We start from the raw sequence: 18464 nt of genomic DNA, 5'->3' as shown, positions 1-18464 counted from the left end.
CTTTAACTCATGAAAGGCTTGCTGTTGCTGGGATCCCCATTCAAAATGTTCCTGGACACCCACCCCCCCCCCCCCCCCCCGCTTTGTGACCTCATGCAAAGGCTTGGCTAATACTGCAAAGTTTGGGATCTACAGTCTGCAAAACCCCACAGCCCTTAAGAATTCTCTCACCTGCCTTCTGGTCTTAGGCTCCGGTAGATTGCAAATGACCTGCTTTCTTTCTGATCCTAGGCTGCGCTCCCCCTGTCGGATAGTAAATCCTAAGTAACGTACCTGCTGATGGCAGATCTGAGCTTTTTTCTTGGACACCTTATATCCACAGTCCTCCAGGTGCCGGAGTAGAGCATCTGTTCCCTTGGCGCACCCAACTGCCGTGGGGTGTCCCAGCAAAAGGTCATCAACGTACTGGAGCAACACGCAGTCTAGGTCTCTGGTGGGAAACTTCTGGAGGTCTTGAGCCAATGCCTCCCCAAAGATGGTGGGGGAGTTCTTGAACCCTTGGGGAAGCCAGGTCCAAGTGTACTGAGTAGCGACACCTGACTCCGGATCTTCCCACTGAAAGGCAAACAGCTTCTGGCTCTCAGGGGCTAATCTGATAGAAAAGAAAGCATCTTTCAGGTCCAAGCAGGTGAAGCAGCTCTCCTCAGCTGGCAGCAACCCCAGCAATGTGTACGGGTTAGGTACTGCTGGATGTAAAGTCACTGTAGCCTGATTAACCAAGCGCAAATCCTGTACCGGCCTGTAGTCCTTGGTCCTAGGCTTGGGAACAGGCAGGAGGGGAGTGTTCCATGGAGACTGACAAGGAACTCTAATTCCAAAAGTTCTTAGGTGTTTAAGATGGACCTGGATACCTTCAAGAGCTTCTCTGGGGACCGGGTCCTGTTTTTGCCTAACCGGCTGGGCCCTAGGCTTAACTTCTATAAGTACGGGGGCTTGGTTGACTGCCAACCCTGGAGGGTTGTCTTCCGCCCACACTCTTGGACACCGCTTAGCCAGAGCTGGTCTTATCTCTTGGCCCAACTCAGTTAAGAAAAGTGTCCATTCCTCCTCTCAGAGGACCGAAAAGGTCATAATGACTCCCGTTCTAGGTAACTTAAGCAGCAAAGAGCCATGCTCTGTAAAAGAGATAGTGGCTCTCAGTTTGCTAAGCAAGTCCCTTCCCAACAAGGGCAAGGGACAGTCAGGCGTGTACAAAAACTCATGAATCACTTTATGTCCTCCTACAGTACAAGTCCAGGGCCAGCAGAAAGCTTGTTTTGCTGAAACTCCCGTGGGTCCGATGATGTCAATAATCTTTTTGGATAAAGGGGGTGACCGGGGCACTTACTACCGAATGTTTAGCACCGGTATCTACAACAAAATCAATGTCTTTACCCCTAACTGTCATCCTGACCATAGGCTCTTTGGGGGTCCTTGAGCCCGGTCCCCCTCAGTTCAATAACCCTTCTGCCAGATTGAGCAGGGCCCCTTTCTCCTTGTCTGGAACCTCTTGCTCCGAGTCACCTTGTTTTCTTTTTAGCTGAGGGCATTTGATCTTCCAATGTCCTATTTCTTTACAATAAGCAAACTGATTATGCTGCAAGCTCTGACAGCCAGGCTGTGTTTCTTTCCCGGGGCCCCCCTTCCCTTGCCTCTTTGGTGGGACCCCTCTGATTGCTGCCGCTAACAGGTCGGCGTTTCACTGGGCCTGACGTCCATTCTCTCTGCGGTTTTCCTTATGGCTTACTGCATCCCTGGCTTACAAACACCTGGTTAGCTATTTCTAATAACTGTGAGGTGTTCATCCCTGCAAACTCAGCCTGTTTCTGCAGTTTTCTTCTAATGTCTTCTGCGCTTTGTTCTCTGGCAGGCAGGAGTGTTGGTCACAAGGTGCTCAGTAGGAGAGCTTTTGAGCCAGGATGAACAAGGAGAAGGAATTTCACAAGATAATGTCATCAGTTAAGGCAGGAACCAGCCATCTGGATGTGTACATGCAGGTCATAGGGGATATGATGGCTTAGCTTGGGCTCAGAGGCCTGACACTCTTCCTCCAGAGGAGGTGATCACAGAGGCAGAGATTGGATCATGTAGCCACAAGTTGAGGAATTCTAGTAGCCTCTACAAGCTGGAAGAGGCAAGGAATGGATTCTCCCCTCGAACCTCTGAAAGAGCATGTTCCTGCTGATATTTGATTGATTTTGGACTTCTGGCCTCCATGCAATTTTTTTTTTTTTTTTTTTTTAGACAGAGGCTTGCTCTGTTGCCCAGTCTGGAGTGCAGTGGCACGATCTCAGTTCACTGCAACCTCCACCTCCCAGGCTCAAGCCATTCTCTTGCCTCAGCATCCCAAGAAGTGGGAATACAGGTGCCTGTCACCATGCATGGCTAATTTTTGTATTTTTAGTAGAGACGAGGTTTTGCCATATTGGCCAGGCTGGTCTCGAATTCCTGGCCTCAAGTGATCCACCCACCTCAGCCTCCCAAAGTGCTGAGATTATTTAGGTGTGAGCCACGGCACCCGGCAAAGACATTGTTAGGTGTGAGCCACGGCTCCCGGCCCAGATATTGTTTGAAGCCACCAATTTCGTGGTTCTTTGCTGCAGTGGTTGTGGAATATGAATGCACTCGTGCTGTTGGTTAGACTTTGCTGACCTTGTGTCTGTTATTCCCTGGCAGTTCTACAAGCCTGGAGCTGATACGAAAAACCTCCCTTCTTTCCCAAATGATCCCCAGCTTCCCCGTTCACTGAAGGCCCTGCAGTCAGGAACAGTCAGGACTTTGCACCCATTTGTTGTGGGTGGTTGTCCGACCCTTCCTCTTGTGTGATTCATGGACCCGCCGCATTGTGTCACCTGGGAGCTTTTGGAATTGAAGACTCTCAGGGCTCACCAGGAAGGACCTGCTGGGCCAGAATCTGCATTTTAACAAGATCCCCGGGTGATTTGCATACAAGTTGAGATCTGAGAAGCTCTAGTAGGAGAGGCTTTAAGGTGGTAATTAGATCTTTTCTCCACCTGCAAGAATCTTAGTTTCTTCATGTTAAATCTATGAACTGTGGCAATGGCATGGGGGTTATCAAACAAAACAAAATCCTTACATCAAGAATGCACCCTGGTGTGTTATGGATGTGGGTGAAATGAAATGTCTGGAATTTGCTTTAAAATATCCTAAAATAGCAAGAAGGAAAAGAAAAGTGGGAACTGGGATGAGATTGGCGAAATGTTGACAAGTGGGATGATGGGTGCATGGGGTTTCATGGTTCAATTCTCTTCCTACTTTTTGTGCATATGGGAAATTTCCATAATGAAAAGTTAGAGGTCGGGCACGGTGGCTCATGCCTGTAATCTCAGCATTTTGGGAGGCTGAGGTGGGTAGATTGCTTGAACCTAGGAGTTCAAGACCATCCTGGACAACATGATGAAACCCCATCTCTACTAAAAATGCAAAAATTAGCCATGGTGACAACATGCCTGTAGTCATGTTGAGGCACGAGGTTGAGACATAAGAATCACTTGAACCCAGGAGGCGGAGGTTGCAGTGAGCCGAGATCGCACCATTTCATTCCAGCCTGGGTGACAGAGCGAGACTTGGTCTCAAAAAAAATTTTAATTTTCTTTTCTTTTTTGAGATGGAGTCTTGCTCTTCTGCCCAGGCTGGAGTGTAGTGGCGTGATCTTGGCTCACTACAAGCTCCACCTCCCGAGTTCACTCCATTCTTCTGCCTCAGCCTCCAGAGTAGCTGGGAATATAGACACCCAGCACCATGTCCGGCTAATTGTATTATTAGTAGAGATGGGGTTTCACCGTGTTAGCCAGGATGGTCTCAATCTCCTGATCTCGTGATCTGCTCACCTTGGCCTCCCAAAGTGCTGGGATTACAGGCATGAACCATCGTGCCTGGCCTTAATTTTGTTTAATTTTTTTCTTTTTTGAGACAGGATCTGTAGCCCAGGCTGGAGTGCAGTGGTGCGATCCTGGCTCACTGCAGCCTCTACCTCCTGGGTTCAAGTGATCCACCCACCTCAGCCTCCTGAGTAGCTGAGACCACAGGTATGTATCACCACACCTGGCTAATTTTTTCCCTTTTTCTAGAGGCAAGGTCTTGCATTTTGCCCAGGCTGCTCTTGAGCTCCTGAGTTCAAGCAATCTTCCCATCGCAGCCTGGGAGTAATCCCAAAGTGTTAGGATTACAGGTGTGAGTCCCTCTACCCAGCCTCAACTGTTTTTCATGACTCCACTTTTTCTCCCCTCTTGGAAATGAGTAGTCTTTGAGGGAATGTCTTTTTTGTCTCAATCTCTGGTTTCTTTGTTCAGCGTACCTGTGTTTGGGGCTTTGTTGATCTCCAGACATTTTTCAGCAGCGTTGTCCCTGTAGAGCAAGATGGGAGCTGATGGTTTCTCAGCATCTTTTAACTCAGTTTAAAGATGACTATCAACAACATCTAGTCAGCATCTGTTGCTCTCGGCAGCTCGGACTTCATTTCCTTTCTCTTTCTTCACCTCTTTAGCCTCTTTAAGACTCGTCTTTGTCATGGGTACAGTATCATCTGTGTGGCCCTTAGGCTCTCTTACTTACATGTGATCTGCGTATTATGTCTTTACTTCAGGGCTTCTCAACCAGGGGGTGATTTTGCCCCCCAGAGAACATGTGGCCGTGTCTGGAGACAATTTTGGTTGTTGCAGCTGGAGGAGGTGGTGCTGCTGGCAGCTAATGGGTAGAGGCCAGGGATGCTGCTAAACATCCTACAATGCCCCGGACAACTCCCACTAAGACAAAATAATGATCCAGCCCCAAATGTCAATAGTGCTGAAAGTGAGAGACCCTGATTCCATCTTAGAGATCATCCAAGCACACTTGGCCAGATTGTTTTTGCTACTGTCCTATGAAGAAAAGGAAGACTCATGACTGATGGCAACATCGATGGGAATTTTGTTTACATCTTCTTTGTGGACTTTGGGATACGATGACTTACCATTTGTGCAAGTTGTGCATTGCATACCTCCAGGGTGCGTCAGCCACATATTTATGAAAATGCCACCCCAGGAATTGCATAGTACATAGTCTACATGGCAATAAACAGTTGCTCTGGTTTTGGGGTTACCCTTTGGTGCTCTGGAACTGGGAGGAACTTTATTTCTGGCCATTAGAGGCCCTGAGCATGACATTGAGTATCCTTTCAAGAAAGGAGAAATGTTGAACAGAGAGGACCTCATTTTTATAACTCTTGACCATCGTCTAGTTACAGAGTATCCACTTTTCACCCCTGGGCCTCAAATTATAATATGATGGCTTATACTTTTGATAGCTTCTGCCCGGAAGATGGCGGTAAAAGCTTCTCATTTTCAATTGATTCATTGTGGTAGAAAATATACGCGGCTGCCCTAAGACTTTCTATTACACATCATTTGCTTGACGGGATTTCTTTGGTTTCTGTAGCATAACTTATTCTAACTGGTCCTCAATCACTTTGCAATAAAACCGGAGATTGTGAAGATGTTCATTGTCATTACCAGTGACGGAGCAGTAAGTACAGAGTTCCGGAGAGGGAAGAAATCGAGAGTTAAACTAGCAGAATGAGCCACTCTCCCTCAGAATTGCTTTTAATCTCGGTGAGAACTGAGGGGAATTTAGACAGGGTTCAGGGGGACTGCGGGGAGAGGGGCTGGGAGGTGGCTGTTTGCACGTGTGGTCAGCTAATCCAGTGAGGGGGTCCATGTACTGTTGGCAGCCCCACAGATGGAGTTGGGATTGCCCTGGACTGAGTACTGGGTCATCAGTACTCAAGACATCGAGGCCCAGGCTGGTGCAGGAGATACATTGCACTGTGTCAGCCTTTCTTCTATCGCTCCTTACAATGACAGTCCCCGATTTTCCACCGAGGAGTCACTAGTCCCCCATGGCATGTATGCGACTGGCCATTCCCCACCCTGATCTGGAGCTGGGGCATGTGGTCCCAGCCTGGATGTCAGTATCCTTCCACCACCCTGGACACAGTGATTGGGTCTGAGAAGCAGATTAGTCAAAGGAGAGACAATCTTGGAAATTTCATGTTCATGCTTAAGAAAGTAAAATGAAAAGCGGGGGAGGAGGAGGGGTCATTCTGATGATACAGTTTGAGGACCTGGATGTAGCCACACCTGTAGCTGTCAACTCTGTGCCATAGCACTGCTTTTTTTTTTTTTTTCCTTCAAATTTAAATACTTTCTAAAGGCAAGGTGTTGCTATGTTGCTTAGGATAGTTTTGAAAAGTCCCTTTTGAGGGGATGTTTTCACTGCTTGACTTCCTTTCTGTCACAGCTCAGGGAATCAGAAGACAAGGGAGATGACTTTTTTTTTTTTTTTTTGAGACAGGGCTTGCTCTATTGCCCAGGCTGGAGTGCAGGTGCAATCACAGTTCTCCACAGCCTTGATCTTCTGGACTCAAGCGACCCTCCTGCTTCAGCCTCCTGAGTAGCTGGGACTGTAGGCGGGTACCACCATGCCCAGCTAATTAAATTTTTTTTTTTTTTTTTTTTTTTTAGAAATGTGATCTCACTATGTCACCCAGGCTGGCCTCAAACTTCTGGGCTCAAGTGATTGTCCTGCCTTAGCTTCCCAAACTTACAGGTGTGAGCTCCCACACCAGTCAACGCTGTGGTCTTATGCACCTGGTGTCCCCCTATGTCCTGAGCAATGATCCTCCTGCTTCAACTTCCCAAAGTGCTGGGATAACAGATGTGAAACAGCATGTGTGGCCCACATAGTATTTTTATGGGTTAAATTGAGTCCTCCTCAAAACATGTTGAAATCCTAAATTCTAGTAGCTCAGAATGTGACCTTATTTAGAAATAGAGTTATTGTGGGCTGGGCATGGTGGCTCACACCTGTAATCCCAGCACTTCTGGAGGCTGAGGAGGGTGGATCACCTGACGTCAGGAGTTTGAGACCAGCCTGACCAACATGGAGAAACCCCGTCTCTACTAAAAATTCAAAATTAGCTGGGTGTGGTGGCGCATACCTGTAATCCCAGCTACTCGGGAGGCTGAGGCTGGAGAATCCCTTGAACCCCAGAGGCCGAGGTTGCATTGAGCTGAGATCACGCTATTGCCCTCCAGCCTGGGCAACAATAGTGAAACTCCGTCTCAAAAAAAACAAAAAAAACAAAGAAAGAAATAGGGTTGTTGCAGATGCTATTGATTAGGATGAAGTCGTCCTGGAGTAGGGAGGGCCCTAAGTCAATGACTGGTGTCCTTATAAAAGAGGAGAGGACACGCCGAGTCACAGAGACACAGGGAAGAAGGCCATGGATTGGACGGAAGATTGGACTGATGCGTCTGCAAACCAAGAAACACTGAAGACTGCCAGGAGCCTACAGGAAGGTAGGAAGAGGCAAGGCAGGACTCCCCAACAAGTGCAGGAGGGAACCTGGCACTGCTGGCCACCAGAGCCACAAGACAATCAATTTTGGTACTTGGTTGTGGCAGCCCTAGGGAATGAATATAAGTACTTTTTTTTTTCTTTTTTTTTTGAGACAGAGTCTCGCTCTGTTGCCCAGGCTGGAGTGCAGTGGTGGGATCTCGGCTCACTGCAAGTTCCGCCTCCTGGGTTCAAGCCATTCTCCTGCCTCAGCCTCCCGAGTAGCTGGGACTACAGGCGCCTACCACCACGCCCAGCTAATCTTTTTTTATTTTTAATAAAGACAAGGTTTCACCGTGTGAGCCAGGGTGGTCTCCATCTCCTGACCTTGTGATCCGCCTGCCTCAGGCTCCCAAAGTGCTGGGATTACAGGCGTGAGCCACCATGCCCAGCCGAATATAAATACTTTTAAATTAACTCTCCTCTTCTCTCCATCTTCTTCTAAATCATCATTTTTGCCTAAGAAACAGCTAGGGTCTAATACGGATGTGATGACTCACTTCAAAGTGGGGGAAGCCCCCATGTGCACCCAAAGCTCCTGCTGCCTTGGCCCTGGGTTCAGAGACTGGACCACCATTCTGGAGGCTTGCTGGAGATCTGATCCAGGTCACCATTCTCTGTTGCCTTTAAACAAAGGCTGGTGCTCGCCCAGCCATGTGAGCTCCACCGAGGATCTATTTGGAAGGCAGAATTCTGAGATGACCTCTTAGGTTCTTGCCCTGGATAAATGCCAGGTGTAATCTCCTCTCCCCTGGAGTGTAGGCAGGACCCGTGGCTTGCTTCTAATCTATACCTATGGAAAAGTTGAAGGGATTTTGCAGATGTATCTAAGCCCCAATCCATTCACTTTGAGTTAATCAAAAGGGAGATTATTCAGGATGGGCCTGACATCTTCAGGTGAGATCTTCAGTGAGGGTCTGGAGGAGAGAGACTCCTTCCTCCTGGTTTTTGGTTTTTGTTTGTTTGTTTGTTTTTGACATGGAGTCTCACTCTGTTGCCCAGGCTGGATTGCAGTGGCATGAACTCGGCTTACTACAACCTCTGCCTCCCGGGTTCAAGTGATTCTCCTGCCTCAGCCTCCCAGGTAGCTGGGATTACAGGCGTGTGCCATCATGCCCGGCTAAGTTTTGTATTTTTAGTAGAGACGGGGTTTCACCATATTGGCCAGGCTGGTCTCGAACTCCTGACCTCAGGTGATCCACCTGCCTCGGCCTCCGAAAGTGCTGGGATTACAGGCGTGAGCCACCATGCCTGGGTGGTTTTGAAGAAGCCAGCCACATGACTTCCACAGTTGCATGGAATTAAATTCTGCCGACAACCTTGTGAGGTTGGGAGAAGACCCCAAACCTCATATGAGACACTAATTCCAGCCGACATCTTGATCACAACTTTGTAAGAACCTGAGCAGAGGACCCAGCTAAAGCTGCACCCCCAGACTCCTGACCTACAGGAAAGGAGAGGTAATAGATGGGTGTTTTAAGCTGCTAAATTTGTGTTAATTTGTTATGCAGCTTAGAAAATGAATACATCATTCCATTTTTTAAAAATCGTAAGCTAATCACACCATTTGATTTTCTTTTTTTTTTTTTTTTGAGACAGTCTCACTCTATCGCCCAGGCTGGAGTGCAATGGTGCAATCTTGGCTCACTGTAACCTCTGCCTCCCAGGTTCAAGTGATTCCCTTGCCTCAGCCCCCGAAGTAGCTGGTACTACAGGCATGCACAACCACACCCAGCCAATTTTTGTATTTTTAGTAGAGACGGAGTTTCACCATTTTGGCCAGGCTGGTCTCGAACTCCTGACCTCAAGTGACCTGCCTGCCTCAGCCTCCCAAAGTGCTGCGGTTACTGACATGAACCACCGCACCCGGTCTGACACACCATTCAATTTTAAGGAACTTCCAGGTGCTGTGGTCACGCCCCTCTTGTGTGGCATGCAGGTGGGGAGAGATGGGTTGGAAGATGACTGGATGGGGGCATGGAGCTAGGTGGGAAGAGGAAAAGTGTCTTGAAGGAAGCAAGTCCCTTCAGATAAGGGAGGGAGAAGCTTGATCAATATGCAGACTTTCACAGTCCTTCAGTCCTGGGGATATTGGAGGAGAGACAGGTCTTGCCTTGTATTTGAGAGTTACCATCCCAGGTAGAGGCCCTACTTCCACCTTCTTGCAGGTGGGGCTGGGGAGCAAATACTTAGAGGAGAAATGAACACCCTTTGTAAGCATGTGAAAAGTTTCTGGAGTGGAGAGATGACGAAGCAGGATATTTGAAGTCAACAGCCAAAGTTTTTATTTTATTTTGTATTTTTTATTATACTTTAAGTTTTAGGGTACATGTGCACAAAGTGCAGGTTTGTTACATATGTATACAAGTGCCATGTTGGTGTGCTGTACCCATTAACTCGTCATGTAACATTAGGTATATCTGTTAATGCTATCCCTCCCCCCTCATCCGACCCCACAAGAGGCCTCGGTTTGTGATGTTCCCCTTCCTGTGTCCATGTGTTCTCATTGTTTAATTCCCACCTATGAGTGAGAATATGAGGTGTTTGGTTTTTTGTTCTTGTGATAGTTTGCTGAGAATGATGGTTTCCAGATTCATCCATGTCCCTACAAAGGACATAAACTCATCATTTTTTATGGCTGCATAGTATTCCATGGCGTCTGTGTGCCACATTTTCTTAATCCAGTCTTATTGTTGTTGGACATTCAGCTTGGTTGCAAGTCTTTGCTATTGTGAATAGTGCCCCTATAAACATACGTGTGCATGTGTCTTTATAGCAGCATGATTTGTAATCCTTTGGGTATATACCCAGTAATGCGATGGCTGGGTCAAATGGTATTTCTAGTTCTAGATCCCTGTGGAATCGCCACACAGAATTCCACAATGGTTGAACTAGTTTTCAGTCCCACCAACAGTGTAAAAGTGATCCTATTTCTCCACATCCTCTCCAGCACCTGTTGTTTCCTGACTTGTTAATGATTGCCATTCTAATTGGTGTGAGATGGTATCTCATTGTTGTTTTGACTTGCATTTCTCTGGCCAGTGATGATAAGCATTTTTTTCATGTGTCTTTTGGCTGCATAAATGTCTTCTTTTGAGAAGTGTCTGTTCATATCCTTCACCCACTTTTTGATGGGTTGTTTGTTTTTTTCTTGTAAATTTGTTGGAGTTAATTGTAGATTCTTAATATTAGCCCTTTGTCAGATGAGTAGATTGCAAAAATTTTTTCCCATTCTGTAGGTTGCCTTTTCACTCTGATGGTAGTTTCGGTTGCTGTGCAGAAGCTCTTTAGTTTAATTAGATCCCATTTGTTAATTTTGGCTTTTGTTGCCATTGCTTTTGGTGTTTTAGGCATAAGTCCTTGCCCATGCCTATGTCCTGAATGGTATCACTGAGGTTTTCTTCTAGGGTTTTTATGGTTTTAGGTCTAACATTTAAGTCTTTAATCCATCTTGAATTAATTTTTGTATAAGGTGTAAGGAAGGGATCCAGTTTCAGCTTTCTCCATATGGCTAGCCAGATTTCCCAGCACCATTCATTAAATAGGGAATCCTTTCCCCATTGCTTGTTTTTGTCAGATTTGTCAAAGATCAGATAGTTGTAGATGTGTGGCATTATTTCTGAGGCCTCTGTTCTGTTCCATCGATCTATATCTCTGTTTTGGTACCAGTACCATGCTGTTTTGGTTACTGTAGCCTTGTGGTATAGTTTGAAGTCATGTAGCTTGATGCCTCCAGCTTTGTTCTTTTGGCTTAGGGTTGACTTGGCAATGTGGGATCTTTTTTGGTTCCATATGAACTTTAAAGGAGTTTTTCCAATTCTGTGGAGAAAGTCATTGGTAACTTGATGGGGATGGCATTGAATCTATAAATTACCTTGGGCAGTATGGACATTTTCATGATATTGAGTCTTCCTACCCATGAGCATGGAATGTTCTTCCATTTGTTTATGTCCTCTTTTATTTCGTTGAGCAGTGGTTTATAGTTCTCTTTGAAGAGGTCCTTCACATCCCTTGTAAGTTGGATTCCTAGGTATTTTATTCTCTTTGAAGCAATTGTGAATGGGAGTTCACTCATGATTTGGCTCTCTGTTTGTCTGTTATTGCTGTATTAGAATGCTTGTGACTTTTGCACATTGATTTTGTGTCCTGAGACTTTGCTGAAGTTGCCTATCAGCTTAAGGAGATTTTGGGCTGAGACAATGAGGTTTTCTAGATATACAATCATGTCGTCTGCAAACAGGCACAATTTGACTTCCTCTTTTCTCAATTGAATACCCTTTATTTCCTTCTCCTACCTGATTGCCCTGGCCAGAACTTCCAATACTATGTTGAATAGGAGTGGTGAGAGAGGGCATCCCTGGTCTTGTGGCAGTTTTCAAAGGGAATGCTTCCAGTTTTTGCCCATTCAGTATGATATTGGCTGTGGGTTTGTCATAGATAGCTCTTATTATTTTGAGATACGTCCCATCAATACTTAATTTATTGAGAGTTTTTAGCATGAAATGTTGTTGAATTTCGTCACAGGTCTTTTCTGCATCTAATGAGATAATCATGTGGTTTTTTTCATTGGTTCCGTTTATATGCTGGAGTATGTTTACTGATTTGCGTATGTTGAACCAATCTTGCATCCCAGGAAGGAAGCCCACTTGATCATGGTGGATAAGCTTTTTGATGTGCTGCTGGATTCGGTTTGCCAGTATTTTATAGAGGATTTTTGCATCGATGTTCATCAGGGATATTGGTCTGAAATTCTCTTTTTTTTTGTTTTGTCTCTGCCAGGCTTTGCTATCAGGATGATGCTGGCCTCATAAAATGAGTTAGGGAGGATTCCCTCTTTTTCTATTGATTGGAATAGTTTCAGAAGGAATGGTAACAGCTCCTCCTTGTACTTCTGGTAGAATTCAGCTGTGAATCCATCTGGTCCTGGACTTTTTTTATGGTAAGCTATTAATTATTGCCTCAATTTCAGAGCCTGTTGTTGGTCTATTCAGAGATTCAACTTCTTCCTGGTTTAGTCTTGGGAAGGTGTATGTGTCCAGGAATTTATCCATCTCTTCTAGATTTTCTAGTTTATTTGCTTAGAGGTGTTTATAGTATTCTCGGATGGTAGTTTGTATTTTTGTGGGATTGGTGGTGATATCCCCTTTATCAAGTTTTACTGTGTCTATTTGATTCTTCTCTCCTTTCTTCTTTATTAGTCTTGCTAATGGTCTGTCAGTTTTGTTGATCTTTTCAAAAAACCACCTCCTGGATTCATGGATTTTTTGAAGGGATTTTTGTGTCTCTATTTCCTTCAGTTCTGCTCTGATTTTAGTTATTTCTTGCCTTCTGCTAGCTTTTGAACGTGTTTGCTCTTTGCTTCTCTAGTTCTTTTAATTGTGATGTTAGGGTGTCAATTTTAGATCTTTCCTGCTTTCTCTTCTGGGCATTTAGTGCTATAAATTTCCCTCTACACACTGCTTTGAATGTGCCTGAGAGATTCTGGTACGTTGTGTCTTTGTTCTCTTTGATTTCAAAGAACATCTTTATTTCTGCCTTCACTTCTTTATGTACCCAGTAGTCATTCAGGAGCAGGTTGTTCAATTTTCATGTAGTTGAACAGTTTTGAGTGAGTTTCTTAATCCTGAGTTCTAGTTTGATTGCACTGTGGTCTGAGAGACAGTTTGTTATAATTTCTGTTCTTTTACATTTGATGAGGAATGCTTCACTTCCAAATATGTGGTAAATTTTGGAATAAGATTGGTGTGGTGCTGAGAAGAATGTACATTTTGTTGATTTGGGGTGGAGAGTTCTGTAGATGTCTATTAGGTCAGCTTGGTGAAGAGCTGAGTTCAATTCCTGAATATCCTTGTTAACTTTCTGTCTTGTTGATCTGTCTTTTGTTGACAGTGGGGTGTTAAAATCTCCCATTATTATTTTGTGGGAGTCTAATTCTCTTTGTAGGTCTCTAAGGACTTGCTTTATGAATCTGGCTGCTCCTGTATTGGGTACATACATATTTAGAATAGTTAGCTCTTCTTGTTGAATTGATCCCTTTACCATTATGTAATGACCTCCTTTGTCTCTTTTGATCTTTGTTGGTTTAAAGTCTGTTTTATTGGAGACTAGGATTGCAACATCTGACTTTTTTTTGTTTTCCATTTGCTTGGTAGATCTTGCTCCATCCCTTTATTTTGAGTCTATGTGTGTCTTTGCACATGAGATGGGTCTCCTGAATACAACACACTGATGGGTCTTGAATCTTTATCCAATTTGCCAGTCTGTCTTTTAATCGGAGAATTTAGCCCATTGACATTTAAGGTTAATATTATTATGTGTGAATTTGATCCTGTCATTATGATGTTAGCTGGTTATTTTGCTCATTAGGTGATGCAGTTTTTTCCTAGCCTTGATGGTCTTTACAGTTTGGAATGTTTTTGCCGTGGCTGGTACTGGTTGTTCCTTTCCATGTTTAGTGCTTCCTTCAGGAGATCTTGTAGGGCAGTCCTGGTGGTGATAAAATCGCTCATCATTTGCTTGTCTGTAAAGTATTTTATTTCTCCTTCACTTATGAAGCTTAGTTTGGCTGGATATGAGATTCTGGTTTGAAAATTCTTTTCTTTAAGAATGTTGAATATTGGCCCCCACTCTCTTCTGGCTTGTAGAGTTTCTGCAGAGAGATCTGCTGTTAGTCTGATGGGCTTCCCTTTGTAGGTAACCCGACCTTTCGCTCTGGCTGCCTTAACATTTTTTCCTTCATTTTAACTTTGGTGAATCTGAGAATTACGTGTCTTGGAGTTGTTCTCCTTGAGGAGTATCTTTATGGTGTTCTCTGTATTTCCTGAATTTGAATGTTGGCCTGCCTTGCTAGATTGGGGAAGTTCTCCTGCATAATATCCTGCAGAGTGTTTTCCAACTTGGTTCCATTCTCCCTTTCACTTTCAGGTACACCAATCAGATGTAGATTTGGTGTTTTCACATAGTCCCATATTTCTTGGAGGCTTTGTTCATTTCTTTTTATTCTTTTTTCTCTAAACTTCTCTTCTCACTTCATTTCATTCATTTCATCTTCCATCACTAATACCCTTTCTTCCAGTTGATCAAATCGGCTACTGAGGCTTGTGCATTTGTCATGTAGTTCTCATGCCTTGGTGTTCAGCTCCATCAGGTCCTTTAAGGACTTCTCTGCATTGGTTATTCTAGTTAGCCATTCGTTTAATTTTTTTTCAAGGTTTTTAACTTTTTTGCCATGGGTTTGAACTTCCTCCTTTAGGTCAGAGTAATTTGATCGTCTGAAGCCTTCTTCTCTCAACTTGTCAAAGTCATTGTCTGTCCAGCTTTGTTCCATTGCTGGTGAGGAGCTGCATTCCTTTGGAGGAGGAGAGGCACTCTGATTTTTAGAGCTTCCAGTTTTTCTGCTCTGGTTTTTCCCCATCTTTGTGATTTTATCTACCTTTGGTCTTTGATGATGGGGACGTACAGATGGGGTTTTAGTGTGGATGTCCTTTCTGTTTATTAGTTTTCCTTCTAAGAGTCAGGACCCTCAGCTGCAGGTCTGTTGGAGTTTGCCTGGGTATCAGCAGTGGAGGCTGCAGAACAGCGGATATTGGTGAGCAGCAAATGTGGCTGCCTGATCGTTTCTCTGGAAGTTTTGTCTCAGAGGAGTTCCCGGCCATGTGAGGTGTCATTCTGCCCCTACTGGGGGGTGCCTCCCAGTTAGGCAACTCAGGTGTCAGGGACCCACTTGAGGAGGCAGTCTGTCCATTCTTAGATCTCCAGCTGACTGCTGGGAGAACCACTACTTTTTCAAAGCTGTCAGACAGGGATATTTAAGTCTGCAGAGGATTCTGCTGCCTTTTGTTAGCCAATGCCCTGCCCTCAGAGGAGGAGTCTACAGAGGCAGGCAGGCCTCCTTGAGCGGTGGTGGGCTCCACCCAGTTGGAGCTTCCCAGCTGCTTTGTTTACCTACTGAAGCCTAGGCAATGGCTGGCGCCCCTCCCCCAGGCTTGCTGCCGACTTCCAGTTTGATCTCAGACTGCTGTGCTAGCAATGAGTGAGGTTCCATGGGTATAGGAGCTTCTGAGCCAGGTGCGGTATATAATCTCCTGGTGTACCATTTGCTAAGACCATTGGAAAAGTTCAGTATTAGGGTGGGAGTGACCCGATATTCCAGGTGCCATCTGTCACCCATTTCTTTGGCTATGAAAGGGAATTCTCTGACCCCTTACACTTCCTGGATGAGGCAATGCTTTGCCCTGCTTGGGCTCATGCTCGGTGCACTGCACCAAGTGTCCTGCACCCACTTTCTGACACTCCCCAGTGAGATGGACCCAGTACCTCTGTTGGAAATGCAGAAATCACTTGTCTTCTGCATTGCTCATGCTGGGAGCTGTAGACCGGAGCTGTTCCTATTTTGCCATTTTGACTTCATCCCCACTATTATGATTCTTACACAGACACCTTTGCTTTCCAGGAGCCTCCTCTTCCTCCTTTTTAGGTTGGAATCCCTCTATTTTAGTGGTCACTGGGATTCTGAAATGACCAGGTCTTTGTCTCAGAGACTTCACACATGCTCTTCTCTCTGCCTGAAACAGTTTTCCTTGCTCTGGTCCCCTGACATCTGTTTCAGCTCAACTGCCCCTTGCTCAGAGACCCCCTTTCTCCATCTCTAATTTGAAGCCAGTTTACCCCTGTAGTCTGCGCCTGGAAAACTCGTTTTCCTCCTTGATGCCTCCCGAGTTGTCACGGGATGTATGTGCCTGTTTCGGTGTCTGGTGTCTGTCTCCCTGACTGGACTGCATGCTCTTGTTGAGCTGGAGGGACTGGACTAGCACAGGCCAAGGCCCTGGGGCTGGAGGGAGCCAGGGCAGAAAGCACAGGCAGAAGGCCTTTGTGATCTGGAAGGAAGTGAAGGAGAGGGAGAGAGATGAGAGAGGCTGGCAGAAGATGGGCCAGGGGCCAGGCTGTGTGGGATCTTTTGGGCCACAGAAAGACATTTGAATTCTCATGTAAGAAATCCTGGACAGCATTGGAGGGTATGAGTCACCTCATCTAACTGAGCTCTGTAAATGTCAATATTTTATTATTTTTATACAATTATTTAAAAGTGATTTTAGTTATTTACCTTTTTATTACTTTTTTTTTTTTTAGACAAAATCTTGCTCTCTTGCCCAAACTGGAGTGCAATGGCATGATATCAGCTCACTTCAACTTCCACTGCCTGGGTTCAAGTGATTCTCCTGTATCAGACTCCCGAGTAGCTGTGGTTATAGGCATCTGCCACCACACCCAGCTTATTTTTGTATTTTTAGGATAGACGATGTTTCACCAAGTTGGCCAGGCTGGTCTTGAACTCCTGACCTCAGGTGATCCACCCGCCTCAGCATCCCAAAGTGCTGGGATTACAGGGGTGAGTCACCATGCCCAGCCTTATTTACTTTTTTAAAAAAGATCAGGCCAGGCATGGTAGCTCATGTCTCCAATCTCAGCACTTTGGGAGGCTGAGGTGGGATGATCACTTGAGGCCAGGAGTCCAAAACCAACTTAGGAAACATAGTGAGACTCTCCCTGCCCTAATTTCTAAGAAAATGAGAAAACTAGGCATGGTAGTTTCTCTGTATCCCCAGCTACTGGGGAGCCTGAGGTAGGGAGGACTGCTTGAGACCAGGAGTTTTGAGACTCCACTGAGCTGTGATTATGCCACTGAGCTACAGCCTGGGCAACAGAGTGAGACCCTGGAGTCGCCTCAGCCTCCCTAGAGCTGACCGAACTTTTGCTTCTTGTCACAGGGAATGACGGATGCTGGGGCTTTGATGGGCATCGGGTGAAATGGGCAGAGTGGTGCTTTTTTTGATGGGCATCGGGTGAAATGGGCAGAGTGGCACTGTGGTGCTTATCTGGGATGGCAGTGAAGTGGGATTGGGTGGTCATTGTGACAAGGGGCGACATGAGGTACTTGTCCTTGACACCCTCCCCGGCCAGACGGTCCAGGTTGGGGGGTCCACATCCTGATCCTAGTCCCAGCGGAAGCCCTGGAAGGAGATCAGCAGCAGCTGTGAGTGCTCTTCTTCCCTGGGAGGCGGTGGTCGCCCAGCAGGACAGGCGGCAGCAGCAGCAGCAGCTGGAGGGTGCCAAGCCCTGTCATCCCACCAGCACCTGTCATGCACTCCTCACAGAGTTCATGGGCTTCTCCCTCTTTAGCCCGTTGTTGAACAAAGTCCACATTAATAATTCAGCCCAGCTCTGTTGTGGGACAAACAACCTGGAGCGTAGCAAGGTGCTGCAAATTTGCAGGACAGGATGAAAGCCTTCTGGAGATGGATGGGGGACATGGCTGTACAATGTGGTGGATGCACTTAACGCCACTGAATTTTTCGTTTGAAAATGGCTAAAATAATAGATTTTGTATGTATTTTAACACAATAAAAAAATCAAAATTGCCGGGCATGGTGGCTTACACCTGTAATCCCAGCACTTTGGGAGGCCAAGGTGGGTAGATCATTTGGGGTCAGGATTTCAAGACAAGCCTGGCCAACATGGAGAAACCCCATCTCTACTAAAAATGCAAAAATTAGCCAGACGTGGTGGTACATGTTTGTAATCTCAGCTACTCAGGAGGCTGAGGCAGGAGAATTGCTTGAACCCGGGAGGCGGAGGTTGCAGTGAGCCGAGATCGCTAGACTGCATTCCAACCTGGACGATGGAACGACACTGCATCTCCAAAAAAAAAACAAACAAACAAACAAAAAATCAAACCACATGAAATATTTTGGACTCTTATACTAATTCACCACATGAAATATTTTGGGCTCTTAGACTAATTCCAACATTTAGAAGATCTGGGGAGAATAAACTAGATTGATGGTTTCCTTGGCTTAGTATGTCCTGTTTTTATAGGGAGAGCAAATTATTGTTCACCAGCACTATTAAAATAGCTACAACAGGATGGGCATGGTGGCTCCCACCCGTAATCCCAGCACTTTGGGAAGCTGAGGTGGGAGGATCGCTTGATCCCAGGAGTTCAAGATGCCAGCCTGGGCAACATGGTGAGACCCTGCTACTACCAAAAAATACAACAACAACAAAAATAGCTAGGTGTGGTTGTGTGCACC

Source organism: Pongo abelii, chromosome 7 (assembly GCF_028885655.2).
Source record: "Pongo abelii isolate AG06213 chromosome 7, NHGRI_mPonAbe1-v2.0_pri, whole genome shotgun sequence".
NCBI lineage: Eukaryota > Metazoa > Chordata > Mammalia > Primates > Hominidae > Pongo > Pongo abelii.
Note: the sequence above shows the minus strand (reverse complement) of the source record.